Source organism: Talpa occidentalis, unplaced genomic scaffold, assembly GCF_014898055.3.
Source record: "Talpa occidentalis isolate TD23 unplaced genomic scaffold, MPIMG_talOcc4v2.1 talOcc4.12, whole genome shotgun sequence".
Classification (NCBI taxonomy): domain Eukaryota; kingdom Metazoa; phylum Chordata; class Mammalia; order Eulipotyphla; family Talpidae; genus Talpa; species Talpa occidentalis.
In genome coordinates this window covers 21,296,647-21,314,800 of record NW_023601212.1, presented here as the reverse complement: position 1 = coordinate 21,314,800, position 18,154 = coordinate 21,296,647, and the positions used below count along the sequence as shown (strand labels likewise).

The 18,154-nt window shown below is 38.0% G+C and overlaps 1 long non-coding RNA gene and 1 other non-coding gene across 6 annotated transcripts in view; one reads left to right on the top strand and one right to left on the bottom strand.

The window, feature by feature from the left end:
* LOC119240779 (uncharacterized) overlaps positions 1-18,154 on the top strand; it is a 274,220-nt gene that overhangs the window by 164,105 nt on the left and 91,961 nt on the right. The gene's annotated exons all lie outside the window — the stretch shown is intronic.
* On the bottom strand, positions 17,293-17,396 carry LOC119242520 (U6 spliceosomal RNA). The gene has a single exon (XR_005124518.1). It is a non-coding gene; the product is annotated as a U6 spliceosomal RNA (small nuclear RNA).

Genomic DNA, 18,154 nt, shown 5'->3' with positions numbered 1-18,154 from the left:
CTGGCTATCCTTCTAGAACATCTTAAATGCATCTGTACTGGAAGTACAACTCTTCTTCTTGCTCCTTGTGGTCTGATTATAGGGATTTCTCCTTCATGAGACTGGAAACTCCTCAAAGGCACTACCTGCTCATGAATTTAGTGTTACTTTCTTTACTTTTTAGATCATTTATCAATTATTGACAGCCTTCTATGTGCTAGGTTCTGGGGATTCAAAGAGAAGTGAACCCAAGATGTCTGTTTTCAAGATGATCAAGGGTAACTGGGAAACATGATAAACAGATACTCATCATGGGTTGCATCCACCGCAGGCTCAGCGCTGGGGCTGCAGGAATACAGAGGAGAGGGGCCTCCTGGAAACTGCATAAAAGCCGAGAAAGCCAGAGAATGTTTTTGAGAGGTAGAAAGGGGCTGCCCCTGGCCTGTGCTGAGTCCTACTGAATAGGAGGACTAGTTTAGCCTAGTTGTGTGGGTTCTGGAGGGAGGGAACATTCTTTGTAGTAAGAACAACCCATTGACATTCAGAAGATGCCTGAAAATGCAACATAATCCAAGTCTTGTCTTGTAGTAAGACATAGATCGAAATAATTGCAAAATAAGACATTTTCACTGAAGTCCCAATTCTCTGGTACAATTCACTCAGTGTAAAAAAGATTGAGATGGCCTTGGACACATCAGTGAGATCCTCCAGAAAATGTGGGTATTGCCCCCCTTTGTAGGGAGTTGACAGCGCAAAATCTGAAATCAAGGCATCTGGATCCCAATCTCTCTCTGTCAAGTTTTCATTCACTTGCTGTTTCTCATCCTCTCTTTTCAGTATCATTAGGTGAAGTTACTAAGATCCATCTCTCAAAGACATACTAGTTATAAAGTAAGACATATAAATGAAAGTATTTAGTCAACTGTAAAGCACTAAACAAACTTGAATTGCTCTTTAAGAGTGTTTTTCTGTAAAATAGAATTTAATCATCAAGAATATTTAGAAGATTAAAAAGATTATAAACATAGTTATATGACAGGATACAGTATTTACATTAAGAGGTGTGTATTTTTTTTTCTACTGGCTTAAAATCTAGGCTTAAAATCTTTATGCTATTGCAAGGTACATATGCATTAATGGGTTGACTGACTTTTTAGTTCATTTTTGAATGAGGAGAAGACAGAGAAACACCACTTCAGGGTAGGCAGTCTGACTCAGCTGGACATGGGCTGTGTTAGAAATTAAGTCATTAGGATATTGTAATGACAAGGTGTTCTCTGCCAAGCAAGCTACATTCTTATAGAAATCTAAGGCTTTCCTTTTAGTTGTAGAACTCTGAGGTAAAACTTTCCCTCCCAAGCTTCCATTTTCTGTTGAGGTGTTATCCCATTAAATTCTGTGTGAATCCATCTTACTCTCTGGTCAGATGTGGAAGAAGGCAATACATCCAACAGATACAGAATGATCCACTAAAGGAAGCTCAACTCTTTGAGTGTATCTCAAAGACAATGGGTGAGATATTAAGATTTAATTAACACAGTATGATTCAGAAACACCATGTAAATCATCTCTCACTCCCTGTGCTCCTTTAGTTTTCAAGAACTCTTGGCTCTCACATTCCCCACTGACGCCAACACTGAGTCTATCATTCCAGGGGAGAATGACTCCAGTGCTTTTCCATGTTACTGGGAGGGTGGCCCTGAAAAGCCTGGAATGAGACATTAGAAATTTCATACTCACTCTCATTCAGTGACAAACCCAGGGATCTTGGTAATGAAAGCTTATTGCACCAGGCATAGGTTCAAAGTCATGGTCAGTGACAGTCTTCTCTCTCCATTGCTCCATTTACCTGGGCCTAACTCTTCTGATAGCTCCCTTTCTAAAACTTATGTAAGCATTGCAAATGTGGCTCCTTTCTTGGAACACTATGTCTATGATATATAAATACAAGCTCCACAAAATAAGGTCAAAAAATTTGAGAAATGCTGAATATGTCCTTACTGGAGAGACTCAACTTTTTTAAAGTTATTTGACTATAGATCTGATTTTATTTAGTAATATTCACTAGTATTTTGAGTATCCCCTTTTCTTCCATAGAACAGTTTGGAAAATGCTTTTCTTCAACAAGTTTCAGTAAATAGTCTTATTGAAGCTCAAGTCCATGCCTTAGCTAGAAGAAAAGTTGAACATAGGTTAGATACAAACTTGTAAATAAAGAATACATGTTTACCATCTTAATTTTTCTTTTAGACAGTGTTTTCTTTACTTACTTGGAGGTTTGCAGAAAAGGGGCTGAAATAAGCAATTAGTGTCATAGTCCATTCATCCAATAAGGCTCTATTTCCAAGATTAATTCAGAAAACAAGTGTTTCTTCTTTTCCATTAGACTAGATAGATCTCATGGAAAATTCCTTGAAAATGTTGACATTGACCCTTCCTGTCCCACATCTCTACCCTTTTTTGATTTTCTTATAAAGAGTGAGGTCAGGTTTGATTTATAAGTATTATAGTTTGCATTTGAAGGGGTCCTATGGAAATCTACTTGTCAAGGAAAAGAGTAATAGCTAGTAGTTTCAACTGTGATCACAGCAAAGGCCTTTCCTTCAGCCTTTCCATTGCTCTATGATGTAAGTCTTATCTTTCAAATAAGTGCTAAGATTGTATTTTCTTTCCACAGGCTCTCCTAAGTATCTTTTCTTCCCAACCACAAAATAGGGAGATGTTATACAATGGGATCCACTCCACTTGTCAAATATAGTTTATTCCTCCTCTAGGAAGCTTTCCTTTGACCAACTTCTCTTAATCATGGCTTTTCCCTGCATCTCTTTAGAACTGATTAAATTCATAAGCTGTTATTTTACCTACGATGGCAAAATGCTTTGCAATTGAGCTCGACCCATTCATCTGAGCATTTTCTCTGCAAACTAGAATTTGAAGTTCACTGGAGGTAGATGTGACGTGTATAAACCTTTCATGTTGTTATCAAACTCTCACATGCAGTGCTCTGTACAGAGTAGACATTCGTTTGTTTGAATTAACTTAAAAATAATTTATATGGACTGAATGTGAGGCTATGTGCTCATCTTTGGGTTTAGTATTTTATGATTGTAAGTCCCTCTGACCTGAGTTCAAATCCCAGCTTGAAAAAAAAAATAGTGATCTTTGTGTCTTGATAAAGTTACTTATCTTCCTGAATTTCCATTTTCTCATATACATACTGGTGATATTCTACCTACCTTTTAAAACAGATGTAAATGAGGATAGTAGTTGCAGTGAAAATTTAAATTCTGGTATCTTGCTGATGTGGGTTTGAACGTCATCTCTCCTTTTTACATAAGTTAGTTAACCTTTCTGAGCCTCATTTGCCTCGTCTGTAAATTGGCTACATTATAAATTTTATATCATGGAGTTGTTTGGAGTAAATAAAGTTTAATGATGTGAATCTTAGAATGATACCTTATCCTAGAAAAAATTCAATTAATGTCAATCATTACTCTAGTGGAGTTCGTACATATCTAGCACCAGGAAACTCAAATAAACTTTAATTTTTTCTCCTGCTAATTCCCATCTTTCAAGCAGTTGCCACTAGCAGACTTTGTAGACCTACTGACTAGAGTGATTTTATGCATAAGTTTCATATATGAACCGTTTCCTGACTGTTTTTACTTATCTTAAATGGTACCAAACTCTACTGAAAGAATCTCTTGGGAAGATAATGAACATCTGGATTTTAAAAAGCTTACATTCTTAAAGTATAGTGGGTTGGAGATATTTTTTATTGAACACAGCCATTTTGTGTCATGTTGATTTCCTCAGGATATGAATCAGAGAGAAAAACTGAAGTTTTGTCCCAGAAAAAAAAAGGGGGGGACAGGCAGAGATTTTTCACTGGTAAGGCAATATGCACACTTGTCCTTTTCATAGTGAGTCATGATCTATGAAACATTTCATAGCAATGTCTGTGAGTCTCCCAATCTGGAATTAGATGGATCAGCCAAGTTAGGGAGAGAGAAGAAAACAGATTCTTAATCCACCTAGTTACCATTCACAGAATTCTAGAAATGAAACTTCAAAAATGACTATTCTAGCACCCACATTTAGTCATGTCTTTTAAACCATTGAGAGAGAGAGAATTAGCTAATCACTTTCAAAATGTCTTCAGCAAAGCAGCACAGGAATTCAATCAGCTCTAGAGTTCTGGAAAAAGTTCTTTATCTTTCTTCCCCCAAACCCTTTTATTCCTCTATGACTTCAAGTTAACTCTTCTTTTTCTTTTGCTTTCATATTGGCTGACCTAAGCTTATATTGCAATGACATTGTAAACATTTTTTAAAAGTTATTAAAGCTTACTCTTAGGTTTTGTTTTTGTTTTTCTAATTAAGCAAGCTCAACTTGTTTAAAAAGCTCTCTTAAGTGCAGTAATTTTTCCAAATTTCAGGTCATTTTGGGTTACTATGCTGAGTGTTCCCCTGCTAGTCTACTAACAAAATAAAGAGTGTCAATAGCTTGTTATATTCACTTGGGTATCTAATATACCTAATGCCACTCAGTATTTTACAGTAGCTTAAAAAATAAAATGTTTACTGAATGGATAAATGTGGCTTTATATTTGTATAGCTTTTCATACTTTCTGGAAAGCTTTAATTGCCTCAAAACATCCTGCTTATGGCTCTCTTATTTTTATTCCCAACCCAAAAATTTTACCTTAGTTACAAAGCCAGTATGTGACAAAATGGAAACCCAAACTTAGGTTTCCAAATCCCAGTAACATCAGTTTATTGACTTAACCTGAGCATTTACTAAAGCAAAACTGCTGGTGTTTTGAAAAAGTAGACCCCAAACTCAATCTCACGCTCAAAGAATGAAGAGAATAATGGAAGGAGTGTGTGCCAGTTCTAACATGTCTTTGAAAGTGTACCTGAACATATATTTGTTATTTTTTAATTGTGAAGTATGTTTTATTCACAGTTAGCTTTTAGTCTACTCTGACTCTGAGCTCCAATTCCCATTCTCTCTAAAACTTTACCACTTTTTACATGATCTCTCCACATTTAGTTCTGAGTTTTATAAAGTAGTAATAGGACACGGCAAAGTACTTTTATTCACCATCAAGATGTCCTTATTTCATCTTGGCGCCTTGATTGAATGGCACATCATCAGTATTGCGACCTTGGGTTTCTTCAAGGTGAAATCCTTGATGCTCCAAGAGTTCATTAGTGCAGAAATTAAACATCTTTACTATTATTTTTCATTTACATTACTGACTCTTACAAAGTCAGCCAAAGGTGAGTATTTTTTTTTAAAGATTTATTTATTTATTTATACAAGCACTGGTACAGTCAGAAGCACGGGAGGGTGAGAGAATTCACCAGAGCCAGAGCAGAGAGCAGAACAGACAGACTGACGAAATACACTGCTGAGGGGAGCAGCGGGTAGCAGGAGAGGTCTGCACGATATGTGGGACCCTCACCCGGTGGCCAGGGATCGAACCGGCGCTGCAGAGGCTGAGGGCAGCTTCGCAGCCCAGTGCTCAACCGCTGCGCCACCAGGGAGGCCCCAAAGGTGAGTATTAAATGATGAGGGAGGCAGGGTCTTTCACTCTGAGCTCCTTAAAGGCAAGGAAATATGTTGGAAAAGTTTTAAACACCCCCTCTATTCCAGGATCAGGTACAGAAAAGGTATTTCATGCATATTTCTTATATTGACACCTGTTAGGCAAACCAGGCACAGGGTGGGCAGACAAGTTCAATGTGGATTTGGGCAAGTGGATAAAGGATCTTGGAGCCTTAGGTAGATTTGACAGGCCTTTAATGCTAAAGCAGGGGACCATATACAAGCAGACCAGTGGGCAGGGAGGCAGGGAGGCTGGGAGGCTAAGAGACTGAGAGGCTGCGAGGCAGGGAGTAACCAATTCTCCCAGCCCCCTAAAACTCCAGGCTCTTTCTATGGCTTCTCCCTTTCATGATGATCTCTTGAAGATCCGTACTTACAGGTACACACAGGCTTGCTCTACAGCTTCTGGTCCTGGGTGTCCATAATCATAGGTGCAAATGCCCCATGCTCATGCTCCTAAGTGATTTTTGCAGTAACAGTTTATCATGTATGGGCAACAAAACCTAGGAGGACAAGCAAGGGTGCAGTTGGCAGCAATAGAGGCTGAGAGGGGGACACAGCAGATGGCAAAAAAGAGCCTGAGCTCTTTTTCCATTTTCCCTACAACATCTGTAAGAAAATCCAAGAAATGTGAGACTCGGTTTTGACTTAGTTCATAACAGGTCCACAGATAGGGTGATTGAACTTCCCAGGAAGTTGAATTTTATGGAATTTTAGCTTTTGACGACACAGGCCAGGAGGAGTTCTATGCTTTAAAAAAATACTTTACAAAGTGATAGAATAATCCAAACAAATGGATTCTTGGGGACTTGTTTGTGGATTAATGTTTTTTGACTAATTCCTATAACTCCTGCTTTCCACCTTAATTCACATTCCTTTGCAACAGCCTTTATTGTTGAGATGGAATTGTCAACTTGAAGATATGTTGAGAAATAGTTTGCTAAAATAAAATCTAGGTTCATAAATTTTAACAGGAAGAACCAGGAGACAAGTGGCTCAGAGCATTGTGAAATTGGTTAAATTAGGCTTCTGAAATATGTGAGCAGCCTACCACTTTCTCGTTAATCTGAGGCAGAATGCCCAGAATGAGTATTTCATAAAGGTTAGTTCAAGAGAGAAGTCCATGGGGTGCCAGGTGACCTAGTGGCTTGTTGTATTTATCAATGAAGGAAATCTGTTTTCTAATGTTACTAAGAAAATCATTGTGAACTTATAAATGGAAAGTTTTAGTGATTTCTCTCATTTTTATTTCCTCAACCATTGTCAAACCTAAGCAGGCATTCCAGTCACCTGAAGAACCTGTAAATCACACACACTTAGATAATGCCCTCTGGTGTGTGGTGAGCCTTCAAATTTTGCAATTTTAGGAAGTTCCAGGTGGTGCTAATGCTGCAGGTCCAGGGACCACATTGAGAACAGAGCTGCTTGATCGCCCATGAAATTTCCAAGACTGGTAAAAATAATCATTCCATGAACTACTGTTCTTTTTTCTGAGACTACTTTAATGAAATAGGAAGTAGATAAACATCAAATCACAAGTAGATACCCACAGGTCAGAGTACCTGTATGGAACTACCATGAGCACTAGAGAAAGAAACTCAGATTTTTTTTTTAAATTGTACTTTTAGTTCCTTGAAGACTTTATTGAACAAGATATTATGGTCTTTTCCAAATTTCTTCCTGAGTCATCTGTAAATGAGTTGCTTGAATCTTTAAATGCAAATACAAGAAGATATGTTCATTTTCTCCCGGGTTGTCTGTACTCACATTGGTTCCATACTAACTTTCCCAACAAATGGAGTATGTATTCAGGTGTCATTTCCTCTTGCTTTATGATATAATTAGATATTAGAGGATAATTTATCAATTCTATTACTCCTTATTATGCATAGACAAAATGTTATCAACTCAGGTTCTTATCCTGAAAATCTGTTTTATTCAATTCAACACCCACTGAGTGACTTCATATGTCAAGCTCTATTATAGATGCTTAGGAAAAATCTTGACCAAGACAGACATAGATTCCTGCCTTTGTAGTGCCTACATTCTAGCAGAGGGAGACAGACAGTAAACATAATACACAAATCAATATATTATGTTCCTGGTAGCAGATGCTAGTGAGAAAAGGAAATTAAAGCAGAATAATGAAACTCAGAACTGCAAGGGCTGGCAGGAGAAGGTTACATGTATATATGCAGTTTTAAATATTGGTGCTTGTTTGAGCAAAAGCAAGAAGCAAGTAAAGCTATAAGCATGTATATGTGTGAGGAAGGTGACCTAGGCAAAGAGAACAGGCAGACTGGATATAAATGCTATTTATATTTAAACACATAAATGCTATAAATGCCTAGGACATCTATAGCAAAAAGGTTAGCAGGGTTAGAATAAAGTATGTGAAGGGAAGGTGGTGGAGCAGAGAAGTAGCAGTAAGGTAAATATAAGACTTTGAAAAAGCCTGTTGACTTTAAATTGAGTAAAATAGAAGTTACTGCAAGATTTTGACTTTTTAGGAAGGATCAGTCTGGTTGTTGTGTTGAGAATAGATTGAACAAGGCAAGGATAGGAACCAAGAGACTGGTTGTGAGGCTGGTAGTAACCCACATAAGACATGTTGTGACTTGAGCCATGAGTTGATCAGTAGAGGGGCTGAGAAGTAGTAAGATTCTGTATACATTTTTGAAATAAAGCCTAATAAGATTTCAATAAGTTCAATTCAATAAAATTGATTTGATATGGGATATTATAAAAAAAATGAATCAAAGTTTTAGCTTGAGAAAATGAAAAGATGAAATTGTTATCAATTGAAAGAGCAGGTTATGGGTGAATTTGGGAGTTTTGGTTTGGGACATTGTGAGGTTGAAATGACATTAGGTACCTGATTGGAAATAGCAAATTAAGAGTGTCTATTGTGATATATGGAGCTTAGGATAATATATTGAGTATATCTGCAGTTAAGATGGAGTTATCAACACATTAGTATTAAAAATTGTGAGGCTAAAAAAGATTATCAAGAGGGGTATAGATTAAATAGAAAAAACAGGAACTTAACCCTGGAGGGTCTCCAGCATTAAGAGGTCAAGGAGGAAAACAAGAAACCATCAAGGAGAGATTGTGAAGTTGTGACCATCAAGATGGAGGAAAACTAAGAGGATGTGGCAGAAAAATAAGAGAAAGAAGTACGTTTTAAGTATAGGGGATGTAAATAAAGTCAGTTAAGATGGTCAAGTAAGATGATAGGTCAAGTAAGATGAAAAGTGAAAATTGACCATTATGTTTCACAATTAGAGGTCATTGGTAACATTAACAAGAACAGATTTGGTGGAGTGTAATGGATAAAGGTGATTCAAGTAGCTTAAAAGAGACTGGTAGAAGAGGAACTGAAAATAATAAGAATAGTGAGCTCTTGAGGTTCAGACAAAAGAAAGTAAAGAAATGGGATAGAAACAAGTGGGAAAGTGGGGTCAAACTTAAGAGTTTATTGGTGGTGCTGTGTATGTTTGTTTGGGCTTGGAGAAATGACAATATCATTGTGTGCTGCTGGAAATTATCTAGTAGAGAGGGACAAATTTGTGTTTTTGGAAAGATAGTAAGAATTCCTTAAGCAATTTTGTTTGGTAGGAAAAGAGTGATCACATTTAGAGTCCAAGTGGAAGATTTGACTTCAGAGAAATCTGGTATCTTCATCTATGACAACAAGCATGTTGAGGGTACCGATGCTGGTAGGGAAGTAAAGGTAGTGTTGAGACCCTCCATAAAATCCCTTTTGATTCTTTGGTTTTCTCCAGGAAGAACCATCAGTATCTCATAAAATATTAAAAATTATTCAAAAGAAAACACAAAATGTGTCTCTACAAATATTTATTTTAAAAGAGCCAAACATTATAAAAATTATGCCATAAATGCTTCATTTTAGGTTTTTTTTTCATTGACTAGAGTTTTTTTTTTTAAAGATTTATTTATTTATTCATACAAGCACTGGGTACAGTCAGAAGCGCAGGAGGGTGAGAGAATTCACCAGAGCCAGAGTGGGAAGCAGAACAGGCAGACTGACAAAATACACTGCTGAGGGGAGCAGCAGGCACGGCAGGAGAGGTCTGCACGCCATGTGGGACCCTCGCCCAGTGGCCAGGGATTGAACCAGCGCTGCAGAGGCTGCGGGCAGCTTCGCAACCCAGCGCTCAACCGCTGCGCCACAGGGAAGGCCCTGACTAGAGTTTTAAAATATAATGTCTTTTCAAAAAGGGACTCTTCTTTTCCTGGTAAATGTCTCTGTATTGAGCATAGGCATTCGTTACTGCTCTACTAACCTTAAACTTGGCTTAGAATTAGGGGTTCTTATAGAGGCATTTTTTTATTTGACAATATGCATAAGTGTCTATAACATTTTTGAGATGGCAAATGTGGATGGAGTAATTTCTATGAGAATTCTTCTTCAATGATCTCTTGCTCTTCGTTTTGGCAAGGTGGTTGTCTGCTTCCATCTCTTCAGAGTTGTAAATTTGTCGCTTTATAGATATTGCTTATAGTTCTTTTTTTTTAAAGATTTATTTATTTATACAAGAACCGGGGTACAGGCCAGATGTGTGGGAGGGTGAGAGGATTCACCAGAGACAGAGCGGGGAACAGAACAGGCAGACTGATGAAATACACTGCTGAGGGGAGCAGCAGGTGCAATAGGAGAGGTCTGCCGCACCATGTGGGACCCTCACCAGCTGGCTGGGATCGAACCATGGCTGCAGAGGCTGCAGACAGCTTCACAGCGCAGTGCTCAACCGCCTGCACCACCAGGGGAGGCCCAGTTTATAGTTCTTAAACAGATGCTAGTAGGAAATTTGACCACTCTTATTTATAATAAGGTCAAAAGTTAATCTACATGATTAAAAAGAGGGAGGTAGTGGCCCCTTTAATCTAAATTCTTTTTCTTCTTAGGGTTAAAAAAAGTCACTTTCTGCCATATTGAAACTGTATTTTAGTGTCTTGTTTGAACAAAGTCAGCAAAGCACACTTCATAAGACATTGCATAAATATTTTGCAATGATAATAAAACACATTTACATTTCCTGGATTTTTTTTAAATATTAATTTTTTTCTTTTTTTAATTTTTCAAATTTTATGTATCTTTTACACCATTTTTCATTTTTGGACAATGTATGCAATTTCATCTTGATTATATTCCCCATAAAATTCCCACCCTCCCCTTGTTTTGATCCTACTCCTCCCTCCCACCCATAGTGTGTCTCTGGTTTATAGTTGCTTATTAATTTTGGTTTTTACTTTATTATAATTAGTCTTTTTCCTGGTCCCTTATTTAGGTTTTCTAAATTTCTGCTATGAGTGAGACTATCTGGTATTTTTCTTTTTCTTTCTGGCTTATTTCACTGAGCATGATCCCTTCCAGCTCCATCCATGTTGCTGCCAATTGCATGAGTTATCTTTTTTGATTGCTGAGTAATATTCCATGGTGTATATGTACCACATCTTCTTGATCCAGTCATCTATTTTTGGGCATTTAGGTTGTTTTCATAATGCTACTGGGGTTCTTTCATATTGATGAACAAGTGAGTTTGAAGCAAAAGAAGAATAACCATAGTATTGAATTTACATGATCGTATGGGAAATCAATGAGATTGCCCATGAGAAGTACTTATTACTGTACTTGGCCTGTGGTAAGTGTCCAGTAAATTATTATAGTAGGTCTAAAGTAACAGAGTTTCTTAGGAAAGATACAAAAAAAAATTGTTAAAACCAGGGGACTGTCCTCAGTTAGCTGTCTTTTTTGGGGACAGGGGAGAATGGCAAAAGGTGGCAATTGAGACCCAACATTTAGTAGTGCCATGTATAAGAGACAAATGGATGAGAACTCATGTAGTTTTTACGTGCCAGGCACTATAGAAAGCATCTAGTATAGACATTTCCGTTAGTATATACTAGCCATGGCAACACAATTTTATGGACAAGGTAATCGAGTTGAGAAAAATGATCAGCCGCTACAATGGGAGACTTCTGTGCAAATTGACCCAGTCTACTCAGATGCTGATAAAAGAGCAAAATCCTCAGCAAGACCATGATGTGATTTGATTCTTAAGCCTCTCACCTTCTTTAGACTGTGCAAGTTATTGAATTGCTCATCTAACTCCAGCTCAAATTTAAACATATGTCAGAATCAAGGAGTCACTCTGTATTCATCGTGGGATTTGGTTTATCCTTCTGAACATTTTTGTAGAAAAGGTTCATGCTTTAATGTTAACAAAAGTGAAGAAAAAAGGAAAATCTGTCCCATGAGAGAAAAAGTTCTTCCCATTTTTGAGAACTATATTGTGGTTTCTTTGGAATCTGACTGTGTTCCAAACGCAAACTAATATTGCTCTGGATGATGAAAAAAAAAAAAAATGAACATCCCTTCTCTCTTCCTATAAAAATGCCAAACGAGAAAACAAAAAACAAAAAAGGAAACCCAGCCTAATTTTTATCAGAACAAAAGTAAATCAGGACAATAATTTTCTTATTTGAAAGGAAAACAAAATGGTAGTAGCTTGGTTTAAACAGCATTTTTTTGAGAATTCTAAGGATGGGAATCCATTGGTTAACACTAAATAGCTCTATTTATGAATGAAAGAGAACAATTTGCTGGCAGAACAATTTACAAATGTAATACACAGTTCATGAATATTATGTAAATTCAACAGATTCCTTCAATAATGAATACTCAAAATAGAAAATTTTACACCTGAGTTTATTCCAGAACAAAAAAGAAATCAATGTAAGCATTTGGGGAGAAGGAAAAAAAAAAAAAAAGCATTCTGGCTTCCTCAAGCTTTAGTCTACTTTGTCTAAGGAATCTGACTTATCCCTGAGTTCCCTTAGCCCCAAGCAACTTCCATCAAACCACAGCCCCCTAGATGCACTGATGAATATTTTCTTCAGTGGTGCAATCTTGTTCTGAGATTACAGGGAAATGCTGATTTTATTAGAATTCTTTCAACAAACTCATTTAATTGTTGCTGCCCTTTGGCAAATGCTGAGTCACTCAGTGCTTCATAGCATTCCAGGAACACCTCATTCTTGGTTACTTTCTTTTTTCTTTTCTTAAAAAAAATCTTTCTTTAGAGCAAGTCCTCTTTATTTTTCCTCCTGCATGCTTCTGTTTGAAAAAGATTGAGAAGAGCCAGTATGCTTGGTTATCTCACGCCTCCTCCTTATAGGAATATAATTTATATTTTTAATGATTATGCAAGTGTCATTACAGTGTGTTACCCCAGGTTTCTGTGGAAGAACATCCTTGGTTGATCTTTGTGATGCTGGCACGCTTTTAGAATTAACCACAGAAAAACTTGATGACACTTCCGTCCTTCTTGTAAAATTCATCTTCAGGGTAATTTTATGGTGTGTGTTTTCCCTCTTGAATGTTTTTAAGAGCTGAATTTCTGTCTCTCTGCAGCACATTCTAGCAGCTGTGTCTCATTTGCTTTGCAAGGGCAATGGAATAAATCGCTATTTTGGAAGTTTCTTAACATATAGGATAATTGTACAAAATACTTTACAGTTTGCATAGTGCTTCCCCATTGTTTCATCCAGTCATTTCTCACAGAAGCCTGGGACATATAATTAACATTTTTCAGAAAGAAATGAAGGTACTAAAGAAATAACAGAAGGTTGACAGAGCAATTTATCTCACTCTGGATTTAATCAATCAATAGATTAAATCTCTTCCTTGAGTTCCTTTAATGCGATATGGCCAAAAAGTCTCATGTCTTCTGACCTAAACAGGTGGACCAACACAGCTGTGCATCTCAGGAATGTGTGTTCTAGCCTGTTTTAGATCTATCCCAACAAAGAGCTAAGTGATTGGACTTTGGGAATTATGCTACTGAGCTTCTTTTATTACAAGAGATATAGTGGGTGGCTGAAAACACTGGTGCTGGGGTCAGGCAGCCTCAGTTTAAGTCCAACCTCCAACATTTATCAACTTGTAACATTCGTTGAGTCACATGACCTTTCTCTGCCTTATTTTTCTTATCTGTAAAATTGGAACATTAGTTGCTATTTCATGAAATTACCATGACGCTGAATTGACCTCTTTGATGTAGAGTTCCTAGCTCACAGCCAAACACCAAGTAAGTTCTCAGTAATTATTAGTGAGCTCTCGACCTGTTATGGTTCAAGGTGGACACTTGGTCACTTTTGATTCATTGAAGTTGGTTTCATCCATAAATTTACATATATGCTCAAGTTAAGACCCAGGGTGTCATTCTTAGAGGTAGTTGGTAGGGTAAACAAAAGTTATCCTAGTATTTCTTCTACTTCTAAGAGCTGTGGCAATAATATTTCTCAGTCCCTTTGTCATTCTGCTGTTCGAAACATGAAGTGGCAATATTGTTCCTCCTGAATGATATGGGATAACAGCCAAGTGCCCCAAACACTCATGCCCATGGCATTTCTACCCAACACTTTTGGAATGGGAGCACCCAGAAAAGGTAAGAGATGACAAGGGTTTTCTTACAGTTTCAGGTGAAAGTAAGGCAGAGAGGACATGGAGATCTGCCTGTATGCAAATGTGCTCTCAGAATACAGAAGACTGAATGAGTCCCACATCTGGTTCTAGTAATGGGCTCAATGTACAAAGCACTTTGCTTCCCTGTACTTGTGTCCCCAGCTACAACTATGAACAATATAACATCTGTAAGATGAACAACTTCTCCTTTTGTCTGCAACTTCCCCATGGCCAGTGCCATATCCCAGGAACCTACTCAGTCCTGGGAAACCTGGGGTTGTTGGTCACCCTAAAACCTGCCTCTCCTCTTACTGTGTTCTCCATAAAGGCAGTGACATAAAGGTGTTTTGATAGTTCAGATACCAATTGTATGACACCTAAGATCCAAAAATAGTGCTTTGGTTGTTGGAAGAAAAGCAGGGAAACCCAGCATAGTATTTCATATGAATGAGAATTGCATACTTTCATCGTTTTTTTCATTTTATGTTCATTGAGTAATTTTGATTTGAAAAACTCTATGTGTTTTAGGAATATAGGTTAACACCTCTACAAATGTATGTTATCACACCACACCCATCATCATAGCCCCAATAATCCTTCACCATAGTCCATTGAGTTTATCACCCATTTCAATTCTTGCTTAGAAAGAATTGAGTGGCAAATTCCAGTAAGGGTTATACCCTGTGTTTACATACATATAAATGAAAGCACACACAAGCCATACAGAACAGCTAGGACCAGTACTATTGTAACAGGGTGGTCCCCAGGAAAGGGGGAGGTTCCAGGTTTCCTGCCCCAACCAAAAGGTGGGTGGAGCTGAGCAGAGAGAGAAGATGCTGCAGAGGAGACTGAAGAAGGAAGGAAGCAGGATGGAGCCAGGAGACCTGGAAGAGGCACATGCAATGAAAAGACATGTGAAGAAACTGCGCTTGCCTTTTGGTCGTAGACTGGGTGACACAGATGTGGGTGAGAGACCCGTGGGGAGGTGACAATGGCGGTTTTTGTCTTGATTTTGATTTTGCTCTTTTCCTTCTGGGCTTGTCTGGTTGTTTCTGACCCTTTTCTGTGGGTCCCCACTGGAAGATGCTTTAGACTTGTGGCAGGCTTTGGGGCCTTGCTCTGGGCCAATCCCATTTGGATGGAGTTTTACCCATGAGGAGACGGGTAACTTTGGGTGCTTGATTTAGAAACTAGATTCCTTGCCTTTCCTGTACTTTCTAGTTGTATTAAAGTTCCTTCCTATTAAAGTCTCATATGTTTTGTGTTGATGCGGCGGATGGCAGAACCCATTTAGAATAGGCAGGTTTGTGGGGTTTGGGCTGCCCCTCTCCCTGCCCTGTAACACTTTCAGGTTATGATGCAGATAATTTGCATCAGAAAGACCTTGTTTGAAACCCCTTTACTTCCTGAGATGTTCTGTTTTGCATCAAAAGCATATTTTTGAAAAGATTATCATTGACAGTAAGTTGATTAGTGACTTGTTTTAGAAAACTGTTAAGGAGAGCAAAATAGTATGGGGAAGATCATATAACTGACCCTCTACTTTGTATCTGAAAAGTAAGTATAAGCCAAAGATTAATAGACCATTGCTAGGAATTAACTTGAACAGCAGCAACAGTGTTCAATAGCTGTGTAAAAATATTAACCAGTGTTCACAGTCAGGAAGTAGAGCAGCTTCCAAAAAAGGATTCATTCAGTTTTCTTCAGATCGTATAGAGATTACATTTGAGTACAACTTCAAAATGAACAAGTATGCATTTCTTGAAAGTTCAGATTTTTTTCAATTGACTTTTATTTACATTTTATCTAGAGGCACCCAAACAGAATACAAACAATATAAGATCTATAAATGCCAATGTAGGGCTTCTTGTAGACATAACCAGGTAAACAACATACTACGTGAGTTGTGTATATTAGCAAGAGCTTAAAAACAAGCATGTTTGCTCAAATTCAGTTGCTTAGATTAATAGACAGAAGTAATAATTCATTTAAAAATAGATTTTCAACAATAGCCCAGATATGGAAACAACCCAAATGCCCTCGAATAGAAGAATGGATCAAAAAGTTGTGGTATATTTACACAATGGAATATTACTCACTGATCAAAAAAGACAAGCTCATGCCATTCATGGCAATATGGATGGAGCTGGAAGGGATTATGCTAGCCAAAATTAGTCAGAAGGACAAAGATAAATACCAGATGGTCTCACTTAAATGTCGAATATAGAGAAACCAAACAAAAGGTTAAGAAAAATTCAAAACTAGCAAATTGACCTTAGAACTGAGGCATATAGCAAAGGTGGGAGTCAGAGGGGGGACTAAACAATGAAGGGATGAACACAAGTGAATGTGGTGATGGTTCACTTGTGATACGGTGGCAGGAGAATTATAGGCCCTACAATGATGTAAGAAAAAATATTTAATTAGTTAATGAAAAATAGACTTTCAAAATGGACTTTTCTGTTTGACTTTTAAAATGGACATGTAAACCTCAGAAAACACTGAGATACTTGAGGCTCCTAAACAATTTGCCAGGCAGTTTTTCTCGTCTATCCCAGAGGACCTGCTGCAGCTTTGGGTACATGGTGACTACTCGGTGAAATCTTGTTAACTTACATTGAATATTCTTTGTGTTAATAATAATTCAAAATCACATAATGAAGCCAGAGGCAAGAGGGCATGGTCTACCATTCCACTTATATTTTCCCTAAGGAGTGAACTACTTTACCTCTCAAACAGAAGCAAAGAACTCATTCAAAAGCAGAGCTGAAGGCTGTTGGAGTTATTGTTGTTTATATTTCCCTGGACAGAGGAGTAATTATGTTGGCTTTAAAGGCCTTTTCTTCTACCTTCCTTCATGGCATGCTAGTGCAGGAGAAGCCTTCATTCTATCCCTACATTGTACAAAGGGGAACTCAGAGGAGGGAACAATTTGCCCAAGGTTACTGACTCAACCCTTCCCAGATGTTTGCTAGTTTTAATTTAATTTTCCAAATTTCACCAAACAAAGGCTGTAGGTAATTTTCTTGGCTTTCTTTTGAGTTAGAAACCTCCCTGTGCCTTGCCTTCCTATCCATTGTTATTCCAGCTCATTACTCCTTAGACAACTATTTCCTTCTGTCACTTACAAATGGTACGTTTTTCGCTCCCAAACAACTTACTTGAACCTCCATCCCAAGATTTCAAGCTAAAGGAATCTTTTTTTTTTTTTAAATATGGATTGCTTCATGAATTTGCATGTCATCCTCTTGCTGGAGCCATGCTAATCTCTGTATCACTCCAATTTTAGTATATGTGCTGCCAAAGCAAGCACAAGCTAAAGGAATCTTTAAATGCTGTATAAATACATGTATAAGTACAACGGCCATTGCTACAGTTCTTCTTAGGCCTGCAGTTTTTGATACAGTGATGCACAGCCCCAGGTTTGTTCTGATTTCTCTAAAGCTTCAGCACTGTGAGTCAAGACATTAGTTTATGGTTAATTTAGCTGATGATGAGAACAATTGAAACTTGTGAGGATAGGCATGAGCTGGAGCAAACCAGGGTCATAGCTTGGACCTCCAGGAAGACAAATTGCCTGTGGCTCTTAGAGCATCTTCCCTCCACCCCCAGTAGGGGCAGACTGAAAGTAGAAAAATGACAGTCTTCTCCTTTGAGGGACATATAAGGGCATGAAGATTTTTCAAAACTCAGCCCCATAGAGAGGAAATCTGCTTAATATTTATTCAGGCCCCTTCCTTTTAAATCTTCATTACCCTTGGCTCAGCTAGGTGCTGAAATTTATGTACCAGCGACAGGTGATTCTTATATAAGAATGGAATCTCGGGTGTGATAAATTTGGTCTTGAGAAATCTCAGCTCAGTTGCTGCAGATGGTGGTGTCATGATGGCAGAGGTAGAGAGCGGTGTCCTGCTGGGCTGTGGGCTGTCTGTGACATGGCCACTCAGTTCCGATCTGTCTGAGCCAATTCCTTGAGCTTCAAGGTCATGACCAAAGGGCACAGCCCAACCATAAAGTTGACATTTGTTGTAGCCATGTTCTTACCTACTCTCTATTACGCTGTCGCTGATT